This window comes from Erpetoichthys calabaricus, chromosome 4 (assembly GCF_900747795.2).
Source record: "Erpetoichthys calabaricus chromosome 4, fErpCal1.3, whole genome shotgun sequence".
NCBI lineage: Eukaryota > Metazoa > Chordata > Cladistia > Polypteriformes > Polypteridae > Erpetoichthys > Erpetoichthys calabaricus.
In genome coordinates, this window is record NC_041397.2 from 70,594,964 (window position 1) to 70,612,966 (window position 18,003).

Here is an 18,003-nt window from a genome sequence, read left to right on the forward strand (position 1 = left end):
TGCTCAGAGGATGCATCAAATGAATGCTGGGAATGCGTGGCAGCCATGAAGTATGTGCATACGCGTTGTGAGCGTGAAGTATAAACTGACCCCTAGAGAACAAGAACACATACACAGCCTCTGTCCACATTAACTTGCAAATCATTTAATACTTTAACCAGTGCAGTTTTTGTACTATTATTTGTTCTGACACCTGACTGAAACTTGTCAACAACAGAATGTTTAATCAGATAATCATTTATCTGCTTAAAAACTGTATTTTCTAGAGTTTTACTTAAGAATGGCAGGTCAGAAATTGGTCTAAAGTTGTTAAAGTCAGAAGGGTTAAGATTATTTTTCTTAAGGAGTGGTTTAACAGCAGCAGTCTTTGTACAGTTGGGGAGGACCCCTGTATCTAAGGATGAGTTCATTATTTCAAGGACATTATAATTAGAACAACGTAGACTTCTTTGAAAAGTCTGTGGGTACTGGATCACTGAGAAATGTATTGTATACATTAGGATTCCAGCAGTCTGATAGGTCACAGCAGAGAGGCCATTCATGGTATATGTGAATTCAGTGGTGTTTTTGCCATGAAGATTATGACGGAGCCACACCAGAACTTTCCTATACATGTGCAGTTACCTAACTAATAATATCTGTCGCTTTTTGTCAATCAAACCATGGGATGCTGGGGCACGGTCTGTCACACCTCATATCACATAATAGTGATTCTCTCTGACATTACCATCATGTGACAAAATACAGCCAAAATGTAGAATATTGCAATCCTTCTCTGATCAGGAAAATCTATTGGTTAAAAACTGATTAAGTTGAAATGACAACATCTCAAGGTTAGAATCAAACAGCATTGAGGTGGAAAAGGACAAGACACAATAATAAGCCATAGAGAGAAACTGCAGAAGACTACACACACTGCATGTCTGGTGAGCAAGACAGTACCAGAAAACTGAAAAAACACTTTTCTGCATATATAATCTGTTCTTCACTTCTCTAATATCAAATTGCTGCCTTCTTTCCAATGAAGACAAAGGAGCAAATGAAGGCTTGCTTGGTGGCTTTTTCAAATTTAGTGCAATTCTTGTCCACTGAAGTGTAATGTTTGCCAACAATATTTTCCTGATATTGATCTCCTTTATTTGTATTTTTTAATTAATATGATAACCTTTTTAAGGAAGAAAATGATACTAGACTTTTTGTACCTCTTTGCTGGCAAGTGTTACATAGCCTCCAGAGGGAAAGTATCCTTGGGGCATCTCAGACAGTAGTTGTTGGCTGGAGTTTAAAAACCTAAAGTGATATGTGTGCTTTTTAGAGTTGTATTTAATCATGGTAAGGAATGTAAATGTAATATACATTTTGTGAAGGCTTTTCGTGTATTGAAAAAAACAACAGGCAACGAAGAAAGAAGAGTTTAATGACAGGGAAAGATAAAAGAATAGATTGAATTAAATAGCGAGACAAAGAAAACCAAAAGGATCTATACAAAATTTACAGTTAAATGAAGAAGAAGTCAGAAGCTCCAAAATGTAGAGTTTCCTAAACTTGTAAAGATGTTTCTTATGTGTGTTTTTCATGTACTCAAATCTACAATAACAATAATAATAAATTACATTTACAAAGCGCTTTTCTAACTTACTCAAAGCACTTTACATAGACAGTGGCAAACCACTTGAACCACCATCAATTTGTAGCATCCATCTGGATGATACCATGATAGCCATTCTTGGGCCAGTATGCTCACAAAACATTAGCTATTACATGGTGAAGGGATGAGATAGTTATTGTGATTAGGTACCCAAATGGACAAGGCTGTGGTGGACAATTTGGTCAGGACATCGGGAAACACCCTACTTCTTTTCGAAAAATACCCATATATAACCACAGAGAGTCAGGGCCTTGGTTTTACATCCCATCGGATGGATGGTGCCAATTGTAACAGCACATTGTCCTTGTTACTGTACTTGGGCATTGTGATGCACACATAGACCACAAGTTAGTGCCTCCTGATGGCATAAACAACACCTCTTCCGGCAGCAAAACAAACTTTTCCTAGATAGTCTCCCAACCAAGTGCTGGCTGGACCCAAACATGCCTAGCTCCAGGTGGATTACCTATTTTGAAGTGCTAATGGTATGGCTGCATTAAGGCTATATCTGCCAGATTTTGAACATATTTTCTTATCATACAGGGAAAAGCCATAGTCTGTGTTTGTTATGACATTTTTCTCCTTGGGGATTGACCTACCCTTTATTAGGGAAGTGCCTCTTGATGTGATTTTGGTGTTTGCAAGTATGCAATGTTGCTTTCCCATAGTTTGTTCAGTCAGTGAAATTTTGTTTTATGACCTCAGCTGCACTTTCAGCCACCCCAGGCAGTGTCAAGTACCCCTGATAGTAGCAGATAAATAAATGCTCTTTAGTTTTTTTGAGAACGAGGAATTTTGCATACAAACCAGAACCTGAATATATGCTATTTTAATAATTTAGATTTCATCTTCCTGTGCTTGGACTTTATGGAGGCAGCTTAGCTTCAGTTCAGCATCAGGGGGAGATGAAAAGCAGGGCCAGCTGATATTTACTATAACAGAGCTAAAAGGCTCAGGCTCTTTTTGTATAAGGCAGGTTACAAATTGCACATGCCTCTTTCATAATGCTCATTATTGTCAGTTTATTAAAGTAATGCTTTGGCAAAAGGAATTGATCACAAATTCACTGCTTCATTTGAGGATTTTCACTTCATCTGGACCATCACAAATACTTAATGTGTTTGGGCTGACACTAAACAGATATTGTAGTATCATAGATCCATCTTTCTTGCGAACTGCAAAATGTACAATATTTCAACCTTTCAGTAAATCTGAAAGACATCAAGGTCTGTTGGCTAAGGAGAGAATAAAACCCCCAGGCTCTATGTGGATCAGAGCAAGTCACTTAACTTATGTGTGCTTTAGATGTTGAAATATTGATCTCTCAAAGTTGTGCTACACTGTGAAGGTTTTAGAAATGATGTTTACCGTGCCATAAAAAGTGTTACTTAAAACAAAGGCTGATTGATTTAAAATGATTGATGCTTGCCTTTTTTTGGACTTTAGTCTTTTCTGTGTTTCCGTGTGAATATGGCACCACATATGCCAACACTGGAAAACTGTTCCCAGCTCTTTACAAAAATTAATAAGAAACAAGCAGATATATTTTCGTTAAGCAGAGGCAGGTGAGAAACACAACATTACTGGCAGTTGTTCTTTGCAAAGACTCCAAGGATATTACATTTGAACAAAATAAAAAAACAAAAAATCTGAAATGCAAGGCAATATTTCACATTTAGGTCATTATCCAGTAAAAACAAGAAGAACAATAGTGATGAGGTAAATAATAAAGAAAACACCAAACAAAAACAACAGCAGGCACTGGTTTGTGCTACATCCCTGGGGGTGTTCCTGTTTTGTCTTTTTCATCCTGTTCCAAGGTGGATTAACAGCTGTTGTCGAGACTGTAAGCTGAGAGATGTTCAGGCTTTATAATGCATTAATGAGACCACATTTGAAGTACAGTGTGTAATGCTAGTCACTATGTAGCGAAAAGGAAATAGCAGCACTATAAAAATATAAACTTAAGTGCATACCTTGGACTGCCGGGCATATTCAGCTTCTTGAACAGAGAAAGGCCTTTTGGAGACCTAATCCACATATGCAGAATTCTGCAGAGTTCAGTGTGGTCTGATGTTCCATTAGTTGCCATTACACAGTCTCTCAGCTGAGCACAGTTGTGCATAAAATTACTTAATTTAGCTTCAAACAATAACTGTCTTAGACAAATGACAGCTCATTAATATTACAAAACAACCCACAATGTGTGCTGCTAATAGCTGCTTTGCTCTGCTTCTGATTGTGTCCTTTTCACTTTATATTAATATAAACTGCTTCAAAATAATACATTAACTGTGATATACCCATCTCCTTTAGGTCATGTCTGCTTCACAAACAAGAACTTGTACTTCTCCAGTGAAGAAGTCAGTTGGAAAAATGTTCAAAGGAAAATTCTGTCTCTCCAACTCAAGACTCCTTTTCTTGGTAAATTCCCAAACATGGCATTATCTAACATAACACCAATCTCAGGGAAGCTATGGATGTTTTGAGAGCTGACTTAAAGACTCTGTGCAAACAGCTACAACTATATGACCACCAGCATTAACACAGACAGGGACTCGCTAATGGCAATTCTCACAGAGATGGAGAGTCGCCATGGGTTCTGTAATTTAGAGCTACCTGATATAAGGATTGTCCGGAAAGAAAGTTATATTCTGGCCTATCTCTACCAGCTTTAAATTTTTTTTCAGGCAGTTTATTGAACATTAGGTTCACTAGAAAGTGTTACATAAGGCACAAATGGTTCATGAGCAATCCTGCAAATGAAATAAAAATATTTTTATTAGGACTTTAGTGGTAAAATTGCTGCTACTGGGACAGCCACGAAACACTCAAATCAGGAGGGAAAAAGAAACAGGAGCCATCCTTTTCTGGTCAGCATGTCTTTTTTTCTGAATCATTTTCCAGGAATAATGCTGCCCCCATGTAATCTTCAGTTCCCAGATATCTTTTGACTCTCACTGCGCCATCACCATCGTAACTTCTAGTGGCTCTGCCGTTAGGACTGTCCAACTTTGAATCTCTGGACTCTTTATAGTTCTAGCCTTGAGTTGTTCCTGTTGCTTGCCTGTGTTTTCAGCTGTTTTTGTTTGGAAAACTGACAATCTTTTAACGTTCTGGAGCCCTTAAATTGTCCTGACTTTCTTTACCATCAATGCTATTAACACATTTCTGGAGCAGTATCTCATTTTGTTTCAGTTTATTCTGTGTTTAGTTTCTGCACCACATAATCACTGATTTATGGTGGCTTGTTATTATTTTTTTATTTTCTTTCTTTTTCCCCTGTCTGGACAGAAGTGGCTGGACATATCCTTAGTACTAGTTGCAGCTTTTCCTAGAATCTTCACCTACGGTGCCTGTTGGCTTTTAGACCTATGGACAGCAGCTCTCAGGTTCCCTAGCACAGGTGACATGTTTTGCTCAGACAAATTTGGATTTGGTGGGGCATGTATGTTTGAATCCACTGTGTTTAGTTTTTATTTTATAAATGAATTCTTTGATAGTTGAATCAATGGGTATACGTATACAGAGCTTGAATTACTGCTTATATGGGTTTTCTTTTGGTAGGCTATGTTCCCCTTACATTTGCTTTTTAATGTTGCATGTACAACCCCAATTCCAATGAAGTTGGGACGTTGTGTAAAACGTAAATAAAAACAGAATATAATGATTTGCAAATCCTTTTCAACCTATATTCAATTGAATACACTACAAAGACAAGATATTGAATGTTCAAACTGATAAAATTTATTGTTGTTTTGCAAATCTTCACTCATCTTGAATTTGATGCCTGCAACACGTTCCAAAAAAGCTGGAACAGGGGCATGTTTACCACTGTGTTATATCACCTTTCCTTTTAACAACACTCAATAAGCGTTTGGGAACTGAGGACACTAATTGTTGAAGCTGTGTAAGTGGAATTCTTTCCCATTCTTGCTTGATGTACAACTTCAGTTGCTCAACAGTCCGGGGTCTCCGTTGTCATATTTTGCACTTCATAATGCGCCACACATTTTCAATGGGTGACAGGTCTGGACTGCAGGCAGGCCAGTCTAGTACCCGCACTATTTTACTACGAAGCCACGCTGTTGTAACACATGCAGAATGTGGCTTCGCATTGTCCTGCTGAAATAAGCAGGGACGTCCCTGAAAAAAACGTCGCTTGGATGGCAGCATATTTTGCTCCAAAACCTGTATGTACCTTTCAGCATTAATGGTACCTTCACGATGTGCAAGTTACCCATGCCATGGGCACTAACACACCCCCACACCATCACAGATGCTGGCTTTTGAACTTTGCGCTGGTAACAATCCGGATGGTCCTTTTCCTCTTTGGCCCGGAGGACACAACATCCATGATTTCCAAAAACAATTTGAAATAGATAGATAGATAGATAGATAGATAGATAGATAGATAGATAGATAGATAGATAGATAGATAGATAGATAGATAGATAGATAGATACAGTGGTGTGAAAAACTATTTGCCCCCTTCCTGATTTCTTATTCTTTTGCATGTTTGTGACACAAAATGTTTCTGATCATCAAACACATTTAACCATTAGTCAAATATAACACAAGTAAACACAAAATGCAGTTTGTAAATGGTGGTTTTTATTATTTAGGGAGAAAAAAAAATCCAAACCTACATGGCCCTGTGTGAAAAAGTAATTGCCCCCTGAACCTAATAACTGGTTGGGCCACCCTTAGCAGCAATAACTGCAATCAAGCGTTTGCGATAACTTGCAATGAGTCTTTTACAGCGCTCTGGAGGAATTTTGGCCCACTCATCTTTGCAAAATTGTTGTAATTCAGCTTTATTTGAGGGTTTTCTAGCATGAACCAACTTTTTAAGGTCATGCCATAGCATCTCAATTGGATTCAGGTCAGGACTTTGACTAGGCCACTCCAAAGTCTTCATTTTGTTTTTCTTCAGCCATTCAGAGGTGGATTTGCTGGTGTGTTTTGGGTCATTGTCCTGTTGCAGCACCCAAGATCGCTTCAGCTTGAGTTGACGAACAGATGGCCGGACATTCTCCTTCAGGATTTTTTGGTAGACAGTAGAATTCATGGTTCCATCTATCACAGCAAGCCTTCCAGGTCCTGAAGCAGCAAAACAACCCCAGACCATCACACTACCACCACCATATTTTACTGTTGGTATGATGTTCTTTTTCTGAAATGCTGTGTTCCTTTTACGCCAGATGTAACGGGACATTTGCCTTCCAAAAAGTTCAACTTTTGACTCATCAGTCCACAAGGTATTTTCCCAAAAGTCTTGGCAATCATTGAGATGTTTCTTAGCAAAATTGAGACGAGCCCTAATGTTCTTTTTGCTTAACAGTGGTTTGCGTCTTGGAAATCTGCCATGCAGGCCGTTTTTGCCCAGTCTCTTTCTTATGGTGGAGTTGTGAACACTGACCTTAATTGAGGCAAGTGAGGCCTGCAGTTCTTTAGACGTTGTCCTGGGGTCTTTTATGACCTCTCGGATGAGTCGTCTCTGCGCTCTTGGGGTAATTTTGGTCGGCCGGCCACTCCTGGGAAGGTTCACCACTGTTCCATGTTTTTGCCATTTGTGGATAATGGCTCTCACTGTGGTTCGCTGGAGTCCCAAAGCTTTAGAAATGGCTTTATAACCTTTACCAGACTGATAGATCTCAATTACTTCTGTTCTCATTTGTTCCTGAATTTCTTTGGATCTTGGCATGATGTCTAGCTTTTGAGGTGCTTTTGGTCTACTTCTCTGTGTCAGGCAGCTCCTATTTAAGTGATTTCTTGATTGAAACAGGTTTGGCAGTAATCAGGCCTGGGGGTGGCTACGGAAATTGAACTCGGGTGTGATACACCACAGTTAGGTTATTTTTTAACAAGGGGGCAATTACTTTTTCACACAGGGCCATGTAGGTTTGGATTTTTTTTCTCCCTAACTAATAAAAACCATCATTTAAAAACTGCATTTTGTGTTTACTTGTGTTATATTTGACTAATGGTTAAATGTTTTTGATGATCAGAAACATTTTGTGTGACAAACATGCAAAAGAATAAGAAATCAGGAAGGGGGCAAATAGTTTTTCACACCACTGTAGATAGATAGATAGATAGATAGATAGATAGATAGATAGATAGATAGATAGATAGATAGATAGATAGATATGGACTCGTCAGACCACAGCACACTTTTCCACTTTGTGTCAGTCCATCTCAGATGAGCTTGGGCCCAGAGGAGCCGGCGGCGTTTCTGTGTGTTGTTGATATATGGCTTTCGCTTTGCATGGTAGAGTTTTAGCGATGAACTGTGTTAACTGACAATGGTTTTCTGAAGTATTACTGAGCCCACGTGGTAATATCCTTTACAGAATGATGTTGGTTTTTAATGCAATGCCGCCTGAGGGATCGAAGGTCATGGGCATCCAGTGTTGGTATTCAGCCTTGCCGCTTACGTGCAGAGATTTCTCCAGATTCTCTGAATCTTTTGATGATATTATGGACAGTAGATGATGAAATCCCTAGATTCCTTGCAATTGTACGTTGAGAAACGTTGTTCTTAAACTGCTGAACTATTTGCCCAGGCAGTTGTTCACAAAGTGGTGAACCTCGCCCCATCCTTGCTTGTGAATGATTGAGCCTTTTGGGGATGCTCCTTTTATACCCAATCATGACAAACACCTGTTTCCAATTAACCTGTTCACCTGTGGAATGTTCAAAACAGGTGTTTTTTGAACATTCCTCAACTTTCCCAGTCTTTTGCTACCCCTGTCCCAGCTTTTTTGGAACGTGTTGCAGGCATCAAATTCAAAATAAGTGAAGATTTGCAAAACAACAATAAAGTTTATCAGTTCGAACATTCAATATCTTGTCTTCGTAGTGTATTCAATTGAATATAGGTTGAAAAGGATTTGCAAATCATTGTATTCTGTTTTTATTTACGTTTTACACAACGTCCCAACTTTACTGGAATTGGGGTTGTAGGTGGTGGCTGGCACACAGCCCTAGAGATTTGCATAGATCTTTTTCTGTCTATGACACTTAATTTTATAACGACCTCATTGAACGTTAGAGCTTTGACAATCTGTGAGAAAAGATCTGGCACAGATGCCAACTCTGTTATTGATCCAGTCCTACACTAGATCATAAAACCTCTTCTCTTCTGGGGTGAAGGTTATCTCCTCTACTCGTTCAGTATGGTTGACTAGTATAATCCTGTTTCTTCATTCCCTTGTAATTGCAGTGTGGTGGATTTTATATTTTATTTTATTTTTTGGTCACACAAACAAAAACTTAATCTTACAAGGACAGTTATCAAATTGTATCACTTTAAAACAAATATTTTCCTCATAATGACAGACTAAATTTAACACTTAAGAAGGCACAACATCAAAGCATCTTGCTTTCCTGAATTGTACCAGTATCAGTCGCAGTAATATCTGTTCAAACGGAGCAGAAAATCCAGGTGATACCTCAAGCTGTATTGATTATTTTATCACCTGTGAAGAGATGGGCACTTAGGACAAAAATTGGTTTACAGCTTGGGAAAGGAAGATATACCGAAGCTTCAAGCTATATATGATTACTTTAAAACCTGTGAACAGAAAGAGATGCCGTCGGACTAGAAATTGACAAACCGGTTTACAGCTTGGGACAGGAAGGCTCTTAAAACATCAAAAACTGTATTGTTTGAGGAACGGACATACTCAAAGAGATTAAAGAGTCTGAGCAACTTCATCTGTCATAATGACAGCCAGCCAATCAGGTGTATGTAACAATCACATGTTGCGAAACTCCAGTGGAATTTTAAAATAAATATGATGCATTAAACAACAAGAAGAGAGGGATATCAGAAGTGGACAGAGCAACATCAGTAGAGGGCACTAGGAACTGTTTTCATCTGATTCTCAGCTAAAGCTTTCCATGAATATCAAGTGCTAAATCAACGCCACCCTGGAACATTCATCTTTGACATCTTTTGACTTTTTGTAAGCTTTTTCTAAAGACTATATATATATATATATCCAGACAATACTATTCCCATTTTCATTTATGCTTTTCTCTACTGGTATTATTGTTCTTTAAAAAATATCATGGCTTTTAAGTTTCAAAATACAAAAATCATTAGTCAAACAAGATAGCTGCAAAGATCAAAAACAAGAGGCCTTACATAATTTGGTCTTCAGTGTAAGGTTGCCATTTTGAGAAAATTCAAAAGCTTGGATACAGAGCATGCCACATTATCATTGAGAAGCAACTTTGGTATACAAAAAATACTGCAAAATGGAGGTGATCACACAAAAAAAACTGGTGTGGTGAAAATAATTATAACATATTCAAAGTGTCTCAAAAAATAAAAGCGTGGAGGCTTTTGCTAAGATTTTACTGATTGATAAAAAGCGCCCACGCTTTTATTTTACGAGTGATGTATGAGAGACTTATTTTTTACTTTTTAGTACACTTTTTAACTTAATATAAGTGTGGTTGTTACAAAGTATTTTTTAATAAATATTATTTTCAACTTTTTAGTCTTGGGTTTGTTTTAGTATAATTTTATAATCAATATTTTAACACTTCCTTTAATATGTCTATCCATTACTAGCACCATCTATTGGTGAAATCTTTAACTATTCTTCATATGAAAATTTAATTTCTTAATTAACATGGAGGTTTGTTTAACCGCTCTTTGTCTCATCCCTCACCTAGGACCAGTTTGCCTTGGGTGGCCCTACCAGGGGCATAAAGCCCCGGACAACAGAGCTCCTAGGATCATTGGGACCCGCAAACCCCTCCACCACGATAAGGTGGCGGTTAAAGGAGGGGTGGCAGTTAAAGGAGTTTTCCCTTGCCCGGACACGGGTCACCGGGGCCCCACTCTGGAGCCAGGCCTGGAGGTGGGGCTCGATGGCGAGCGCCTGGTGGCCGGGCCTGCACCCATGGGGCTCGGCCGGGCACAGCCCAAAGAGGCAACGTGGGTTCCCCTTCCCATGGGCTCACCACCTATGGGAGGGGCCAAGGAGGTTGGGTGCAGTGTGAGTTGGGTGGTGGCCGAAGGCAGGGACCTTGGCGATCCGATCCTCGGCTACAGAAGCTGGCTCTTGGGACGTGGAATGTCACCTCTCTGAAGGGGAAGGAGCCTGAGCTAGTGCGCAAATTGAGAGGTTCTGGCTAGATATAGTCGGACTCACCTCGACGCACAGCTTGGACTCTGGAACCAATCTCCTTGAGAGGGGCTGGACTCTGTACCACTCTAGAGTTGCCCCCGGTGAGAGGCGCTGAGCGGGTGTGGGTATACTTATTGCCCCCCGACTTGGAGCCTGTACATTGAGGTTTACCCCGGTGGACGAGAGGGTAGCCTCCCTTCGCCTTCGGGTGGGGGGACGGGTCCTAACTGTTGTTTGTGCGTATGCACCGAACAGCAGTTCGGAGTACCCACCCTTTTTGGAGTCCCTGGAGGGGGTGCTAGAGGGCATACCTTCTGGGGACTCCATCGTTCTGCTGGGAGACTCCAATGCTCACGTGGGCAATGACAGTGAGACCTGGAAGGGCGTGATTGGGAGGAATGCCCCCCCCCGATCTGAACCCGAGCGGTGTTTTGTTATTGGACTTCTGTGCTCGTCACGGATTGTCCATAACGAACACCATGTTCAAGCATAGGGGTGTTCATATGTGCACTTGGCACCAGGACACCCTAGGCCTCAGTTCGATGATCGACTTTGTGGTCGTGTCGTCGGACTTGTGGCCACATGTCTTGGACACTCGGGTGAAGAGAGGGGCGGAGCTGTCAACTGATCACCAACTGGTGGTGAGTTGGCTTCGATGGTGGGGGAGGAGTCCTACCGGTCCCTTTTGTCCTGTGGGACCCTGGAGGCAGCTGATAGGTAACGGCAGGCCAAGCGGAATGCGGCTTTGGTGGTTGCTGAGGCAAAAACTCGGGCGTGGGAGGAGTTTGGGGAGGCCATGGAGAACGACTTTCGGACGGCTTCGAGCAGATTCTGGTCTACCATCCGGCATCTCAGGAAGGGGAAGCAGTGCAGTGTCAACACTGTATATGGTGGGGATGGTGCGCTGCTGACCTCGACTCGGGACGTTGTGGGTCGGTGGGGGGAGTACTTCAAAGACCTACTCAATCCCATTAACATGCCTTCCAATGAGGAAGCAGAGCCTGGGGACTCAGAGGTGGGCTCCCCCATCTCTGGGACTGAGGTCACCGAGGTGGTGAAAAAACTCCTTGGTGGCAGGGCCCCGGGGGTGGATGAGATACGCCCGGAGTTCCTCAAGGCTCTGGATGTTGTAGGACTGTCTTGGTTGACACGCCTCTGCAACATCGCATGGACATCAGGGACAGTGCCTCTGGATTGGCAGACCGGGGTGGTGGTCCCCCTCTTTAAGAAAGGGGATCGGAGGGTGTGTTCCAACTACAGAGGGATCACACTCCTCAGCCTCCCTGGAAAAGTCTATTCAGGGGTCCTGGAGAGGAGGGTCCGTCGGATAGTCGAGCCTCGGATTCAGGAGGAACAGTGTGGTTTTCGTCCTGGTCGCGGAACAGTGGACCAGCTCTATACCCTTAGCAGGGTCCTGGAGGGTGCATGGGAGTTTGCCCAACCAGTCTACATGTGTTTTGTGGACTTGGAAAAGGCATTCGACCGTGTCCCTCGGGGAATCCTGTGGGGGGTACTCTGAGAGTATGGGGTACCGGCCCCCTTGATAAGGGCTGTTCGGTCCCTGTACGATCGTTGCCAGAGCCTGGTCCGCATTGCCGACAGTAAGTCGAACCCGTTTCCAGTGAGAGTTGGACTCCGCCAGGACTGCCCTTTGTCACCGATTCTGTTCATAACTTTTATGGACAGAATTTCTAGGTGCAGCCAGGGCGTTGAGGGGTTCCGGTTTGGTGGGCTCAGGATTGGGTCACTGCTTTTTGCAGATTATGTTGTCCTGTTTGCTCCATCAGGCCGTGATCTTCAGCTCTCTCTGGATCGGTTCGCAGCCGAGTGTGAAGCGGCTGGGATGAGAATCAGCACCTCCAAATCCGAGACCATGGTCCTCAGCCGGAAAAGGGTGGAGTGCCCTCTCAGGGTTGGTAGCGAGATCCTGCCCCAAGTGGAGGAGTTCAAGTATCTTGGGGTCTTGTTCACGAGTGAGGGAAGAATGGACCGTGAGATCGACAGGCGGATCGGTGCGGCATCCGCAGTAATGCGGGTGCTGCATCGGTCTGTCGTGGTGAAAAAGGAACTGAGCCGCAAGGCAAAGCTCTCAATTTACCAGTCGATCTATGTTCCTACCCTCACCTATGGTCATGAGCTATGGGTTGTGACCGAAAGAACGAGATCGCGAATACAAGCGGCTGAAATGAGTTTCCTCCGCAGGGTGTCTGGGCTTTCCCTTAAAGATAGGGTGAGAAGCTCAGTCATCCGGGAGGGGCTCAGAGTAGAGCCGCTGCTCCTCCGCATCGAGAGGAGTCAGATGAGGTGGCTCGGGCATCTGATCAGGATTCCTCCTGGACGCCTCCCTGGTGAGGTGTTCCGGGCACGTCTAACCGGGAGGAGGCCCCGGGGAAGACCCAGGACACGTTGGAGGGACTATGTCTCTTGACTGGCCTGGGAACGCCTTGGGATTCTCCCGGAAGAGCTAGAAGAAGTGGCCGGGGAGAGGGAAGTCTGGGCATCTCTGCTCAAGCTGCTGCCCCCGCGACCCGACCTCGGATAAGCTGGAGACAATGGATGGATGGATGGATGGATAATTAACATGGATTAATTGATCAATTAGTGAAACTGATTATTGATTCATGTATTGTCATCGGAAGTGAGTAAGTGTGCAAAATTTCAAGTCATTTGGACAATACAAAGTGGGTTAAATATCGATTACAAGATTTGTACCAGACAACAAATAGGTGAAGTTAAAAGAAGCATAGTAAAATGAACATCAAATGAGCTCCAGGCAGTGAAAAACATCCATTTTCAAACAGGTGACTTCCTTAGCTTATTCTGATATACAGTACTTAAATGTAAATTCCCTGGGTAAAAGACTGGGAATGAAGCACACTGGAAGAATGCATTTTACCTTCCCGCTCAACTAACCCATTAGTGTCTCAACTTTAACTGTTCCTGGCCACAACTACATCTTTCTAGAAATGAGCTTTAATCGACCGAAAATGCAGGCCATTCTGAAAAGCATAAGGACACACTGCTAAAGCTGGTCAACAATTCATGCATCTGCTACCATGACTCCTTCAAATGAAATTTATGCTAATGTTTAGAAAACACACTGAGCAGCACTAAGGTGTTTTTTATTTTGAGTGTGTGTTTTAACATTAGATCATTTGAAAATAATTGCATTGATTTTTCTGTAACATAACTCAATTACATGATCATACAGATGAACACTGTAACAAATAATGACATACTAAAATATTAATATTGATTTTTTTCCATGGTATATCTTTTTGGTTATCATATTAATGGCTTTGTATTATAGATTACTATAATCATTTTTACTTACCCAAGTATTGAAAGAGCACTTATCAGCCATTATACACCTTTAAACATTTCTCTGCCTCATTTGATTGCACTGTGTGTTTCAAACTTTTCCTCTTCTTATCCTTACTTTGATAAAACATTTAAAAATTTCATTCACCCCTTCCATTTAAGAATTTAAATCTTATCTTATTCAACTGGTAAAATCCAAATCCATCCACAGCTGGAAAATAAATCTATCCAGTTTAAAATCTGAAAAAAAAAAAAATCTAAAGTGTCCAAAGATTTTTTGAATTTGGCAAAAAAATTTTAATGTTGTCCTAAAGCTGTGTAATTGTATAGCTTTACAGATGGGTTGAGGATGGTGTCCAATGATGTGAAATTATGCATTAATTATTATTTTATAGCATACTTACTGTAATATATTCTTAAAATAAAACAAAGAAAAAAGGGGGAACAAAGAAAAATCAATTTCATTGATATGGTAGGTTGAGGATTGAAAAGGATATACAATATGAAATTGTGATTAAGAATAAAATGTTGGTTTTATTATTTTTCTAGCAATTATTATATATATACAGTATAGTGTGATATATGGGACAGGAAATGCATCACTTTCATTTTCTAGACAAGGTTTAGTTTTAGAGAAAATAAACTTTCTCACAAACAGTAGACAGAAGGTTATGGGATCAACTGCATCTCTCATATCTCACAGTAATAAAAATAATTAAAAGTGTCTCTGTTGCTAATACTGTGTCTTCTTTCCCAGCTATGGGGCTTCTATCTATCTGCTCAGTCTAGAATGTGGGGTCTCCACCCATGTCTAGCAGGGCAGCTCTGAGAAGATGCTTTTGAATTTTATTAAGTCTAAAAAGACTGGGACAGAGTAGTTTTATTGAAGGTTAATTAAGTTTTCTTATGCATTTCGTTTCTGAAAGACTTGGAATCCATTTCTACTTCTTCAAGAATAAAGTGTGCTTTTAAAAAGAACTGTTCCTTGTATTTTATTATGTACACCTCAGACACCAAAATGTAACAAACTAACTGTACACCATATTGATATTGTTCCATCCAATTTCAACAATACCAGAGCTGTCATTCGATATATTGGGGAAATGTTCAGTTCAAGAGAGATTTGGTGTTAACAAGTGTTAAATTGTCATTAAACCTTTCTTACTGAGGTGGGTACTGGCCAGTTTGCAATAATGATTTGCAATAATGTGGTAAAATACAATACAGGACGTTTTGCATTCGAGAAAAAAAAATACTGAGTGTAGGAGAAAATTCATTTTACCAGGTTAACATATAGTTTAATACTTTATAACAGGGAGTATTTCATGGACACGATTTATAAAATCTTATGCTCATTTCTGGAATAGACCAAAATGTTACTGGTATATAGTATTATATTTCCATTAATACCTGCAACTGACTGGTAAAACTATTTTAAAAAGGGGAATTGTTAGGAACACTTTTATTACTTGTGTAAATTTTTTTGTCTTTTTTCTGAAAATTATTACTATTTATTTTCTGTTTTAAAATATTGTATTGCTTTGCATGTTTTCTAACAAATGCTGACATTTCATGACCGCAGACATGGTGCATTGTCTGTTGTAACAAGGAGCTCACCAGTGAACTGAACTTAAACAGAAGGCAGTGGGACACAATAAAGCATCCAAACATTAAGACTTATCTTGTGGAATTACTCATGAATGAAGAAAAAAAATCGATAGGGTGTATTTCTTGTTTTGAATCTCGTATTGTTTCTAACTATGTGCTTCAGTTTTGGAGGCTTGCTTGGCCCATAATCAAACTGATTCCTGCTTGTTAATTGACAATTCTCTGCCAAATCACTCTTAATAGATGCTAGTTCATCTCTGTTGCATTGAAAACAAAACTTTCCAATTCCAAAATAGGAATGTAAAGTCAAATAGAAATATTGTTTACCAAGAAAACGTACACTGCATAAGCTGGAGAAATCAACAAACATATGCATACATTATCTAAAATTTCTTGCAAGCAGTCTTTATCAGAAACAACAAGCAAAGGTGTCTCAGGCTACAGATCTGTTGAGTAGTCCTATGTAAGCAATGATGTTAATGTTCGGGCTTGCTGCTTATTAAATACACTCAAAAATCTTTATAACAAACAGGGCTGAAATTTCTTTTATGCAAGCAGTAATAAAAGGTTTAGGAATGGGTAATTTCTACCAGATTCAAAATTACTCACTTATAAAGATGAAAAACAGTTTGCTTTATTGTATTATTGCAGTGAAACACAGCAGATCCATTTGTTAAGGTTTCTTCATTAGACATACTTTTGTAAGTCTCAGAGCATTAATCTAATAAATATTCAGTCCACATGTCACTAGTTACACATGAGTGTCTGCCCTACCTGAAATCGCTTTACACAAAAGAAATGAAGCTCAGCTGGCATATAGTCATAAGGAGTAAGGGAACCATGGATTCTGATCAGTTCACACCACTCCTGAAGTTAAGAAACATTTTACATCAATGTCTGCAACACATTGTTTAAGTCTAACCTAGGTTCCCTGTCAGCAGCACAGATTTTTTTCTGGGTGCCGCACAACACTCTTAAACTGCCAGGCCCTCTCCTGTTCACATGTTGATGCTTAGCGAGACTTTATAATCTAGGGGGGACAAACCATACCCCCTACACCTGCCTCTTGCTGTTTGCATAATGTGCTACTAAACAATAAATACCAGCATATAAGGTTTTTAGAACCGCTCATTGGTACAGAAATTCAAAGGAAACATTGCTCTGAACACAGTTAATGGTATGCAAATTCACCAAGGTATCTACAAGATGATTCGGCACTGATAACTTCTCTTTGCTCTCTCTGTTGTTAATCAAATGATAAAAGCAAGTCTTTCTGTCTATGGGAAAGAATACATGCTATAATGTAGAAATAATATATGAGAAAGCACAGTAAAGCAGTCTGCTTGCTGTTAAAACAGGGTGAAGGGACAATTCTGGTTTACCCAAAATTATAACCTGACTGCTTACAGCAAAAATCTCCTTCTCCTCCGAATCCGCCTCACCAGGCTGTTTTACATGCCATATTTTTGACAGATCTGTATTTTGGTCTCTAAAGCATTTGACAGCTGACTAGCTCGACTCCATTCAACTTCAAACAGAGCACTTATTTTTGTGAGATCGGGGCAGAAATCTTCAATCTCTGATAAATCCAATGTATTGATTTATAAAGCAACTACAAGAGCCATTTCATTTAAAGCACTTTTAAGTCAAAGTAACCTGCACTATTAGTGACTAATCTTTGCTGAAAGCGGAAGAAATTGTTGGCTACTGAGAGGCAGCATAATAAAGGAGGCTAAGTATTACAGCAGCAGAGTGTAGAGCACTTGGCTGAAGGTGCTAAGTTTGTTCATATCATTAGTAGGAATGGAAGTGTGGGAAGTCTTTATTATACTCTATACCAGGAGGACATCATTGAGATCCACTTAATCACAACAACGGTCTGTAAGTATGCAGAGCCACCTGGCAGCCATGGCAGCTTACAGATGACACCAGAAAGCAAAAGTGACCCTAGGTTGACATAAAAATGATAGATAGATAGATAGATAGATAGATAGACAGACAGACAGACAGACAAACAGACAGACAGACAGACAGACAGACAGACAGACAGACAGACAGATAGAGTTGGGTTGAATGTGGATGTCTTATCCTTTTAGTTATTCCTCCCTTCTGCTCACTTTGGTGAGTTTACTTTCAAGGATTCTTCACTGTGTGACCATGAGTAGGTCTATCATTCAACCTGCCTAGTCACTGACTGTAAACAAATTCCTATAAATAGCTGTAACATACCCCAAAATTGTAATTCTCCTTGGATAAATATTTTAGTATTAACGTATT

The 18,003-nt window shown here is 40.4% G+C and overlaps 1 protein-coding gene across 1 annotated transcript in view; it reads right to left on the minus strand.

The window, feature by feature from the left end:
* The window catches only part of gpc5a (glypican 5a), a 1,336,984-nt gene that overhangs the window by 923,808 nt on the left and 395,173 nt on the right, over window positions 1-18,003 (minus strand). The window lies entirely within an intron of this gene.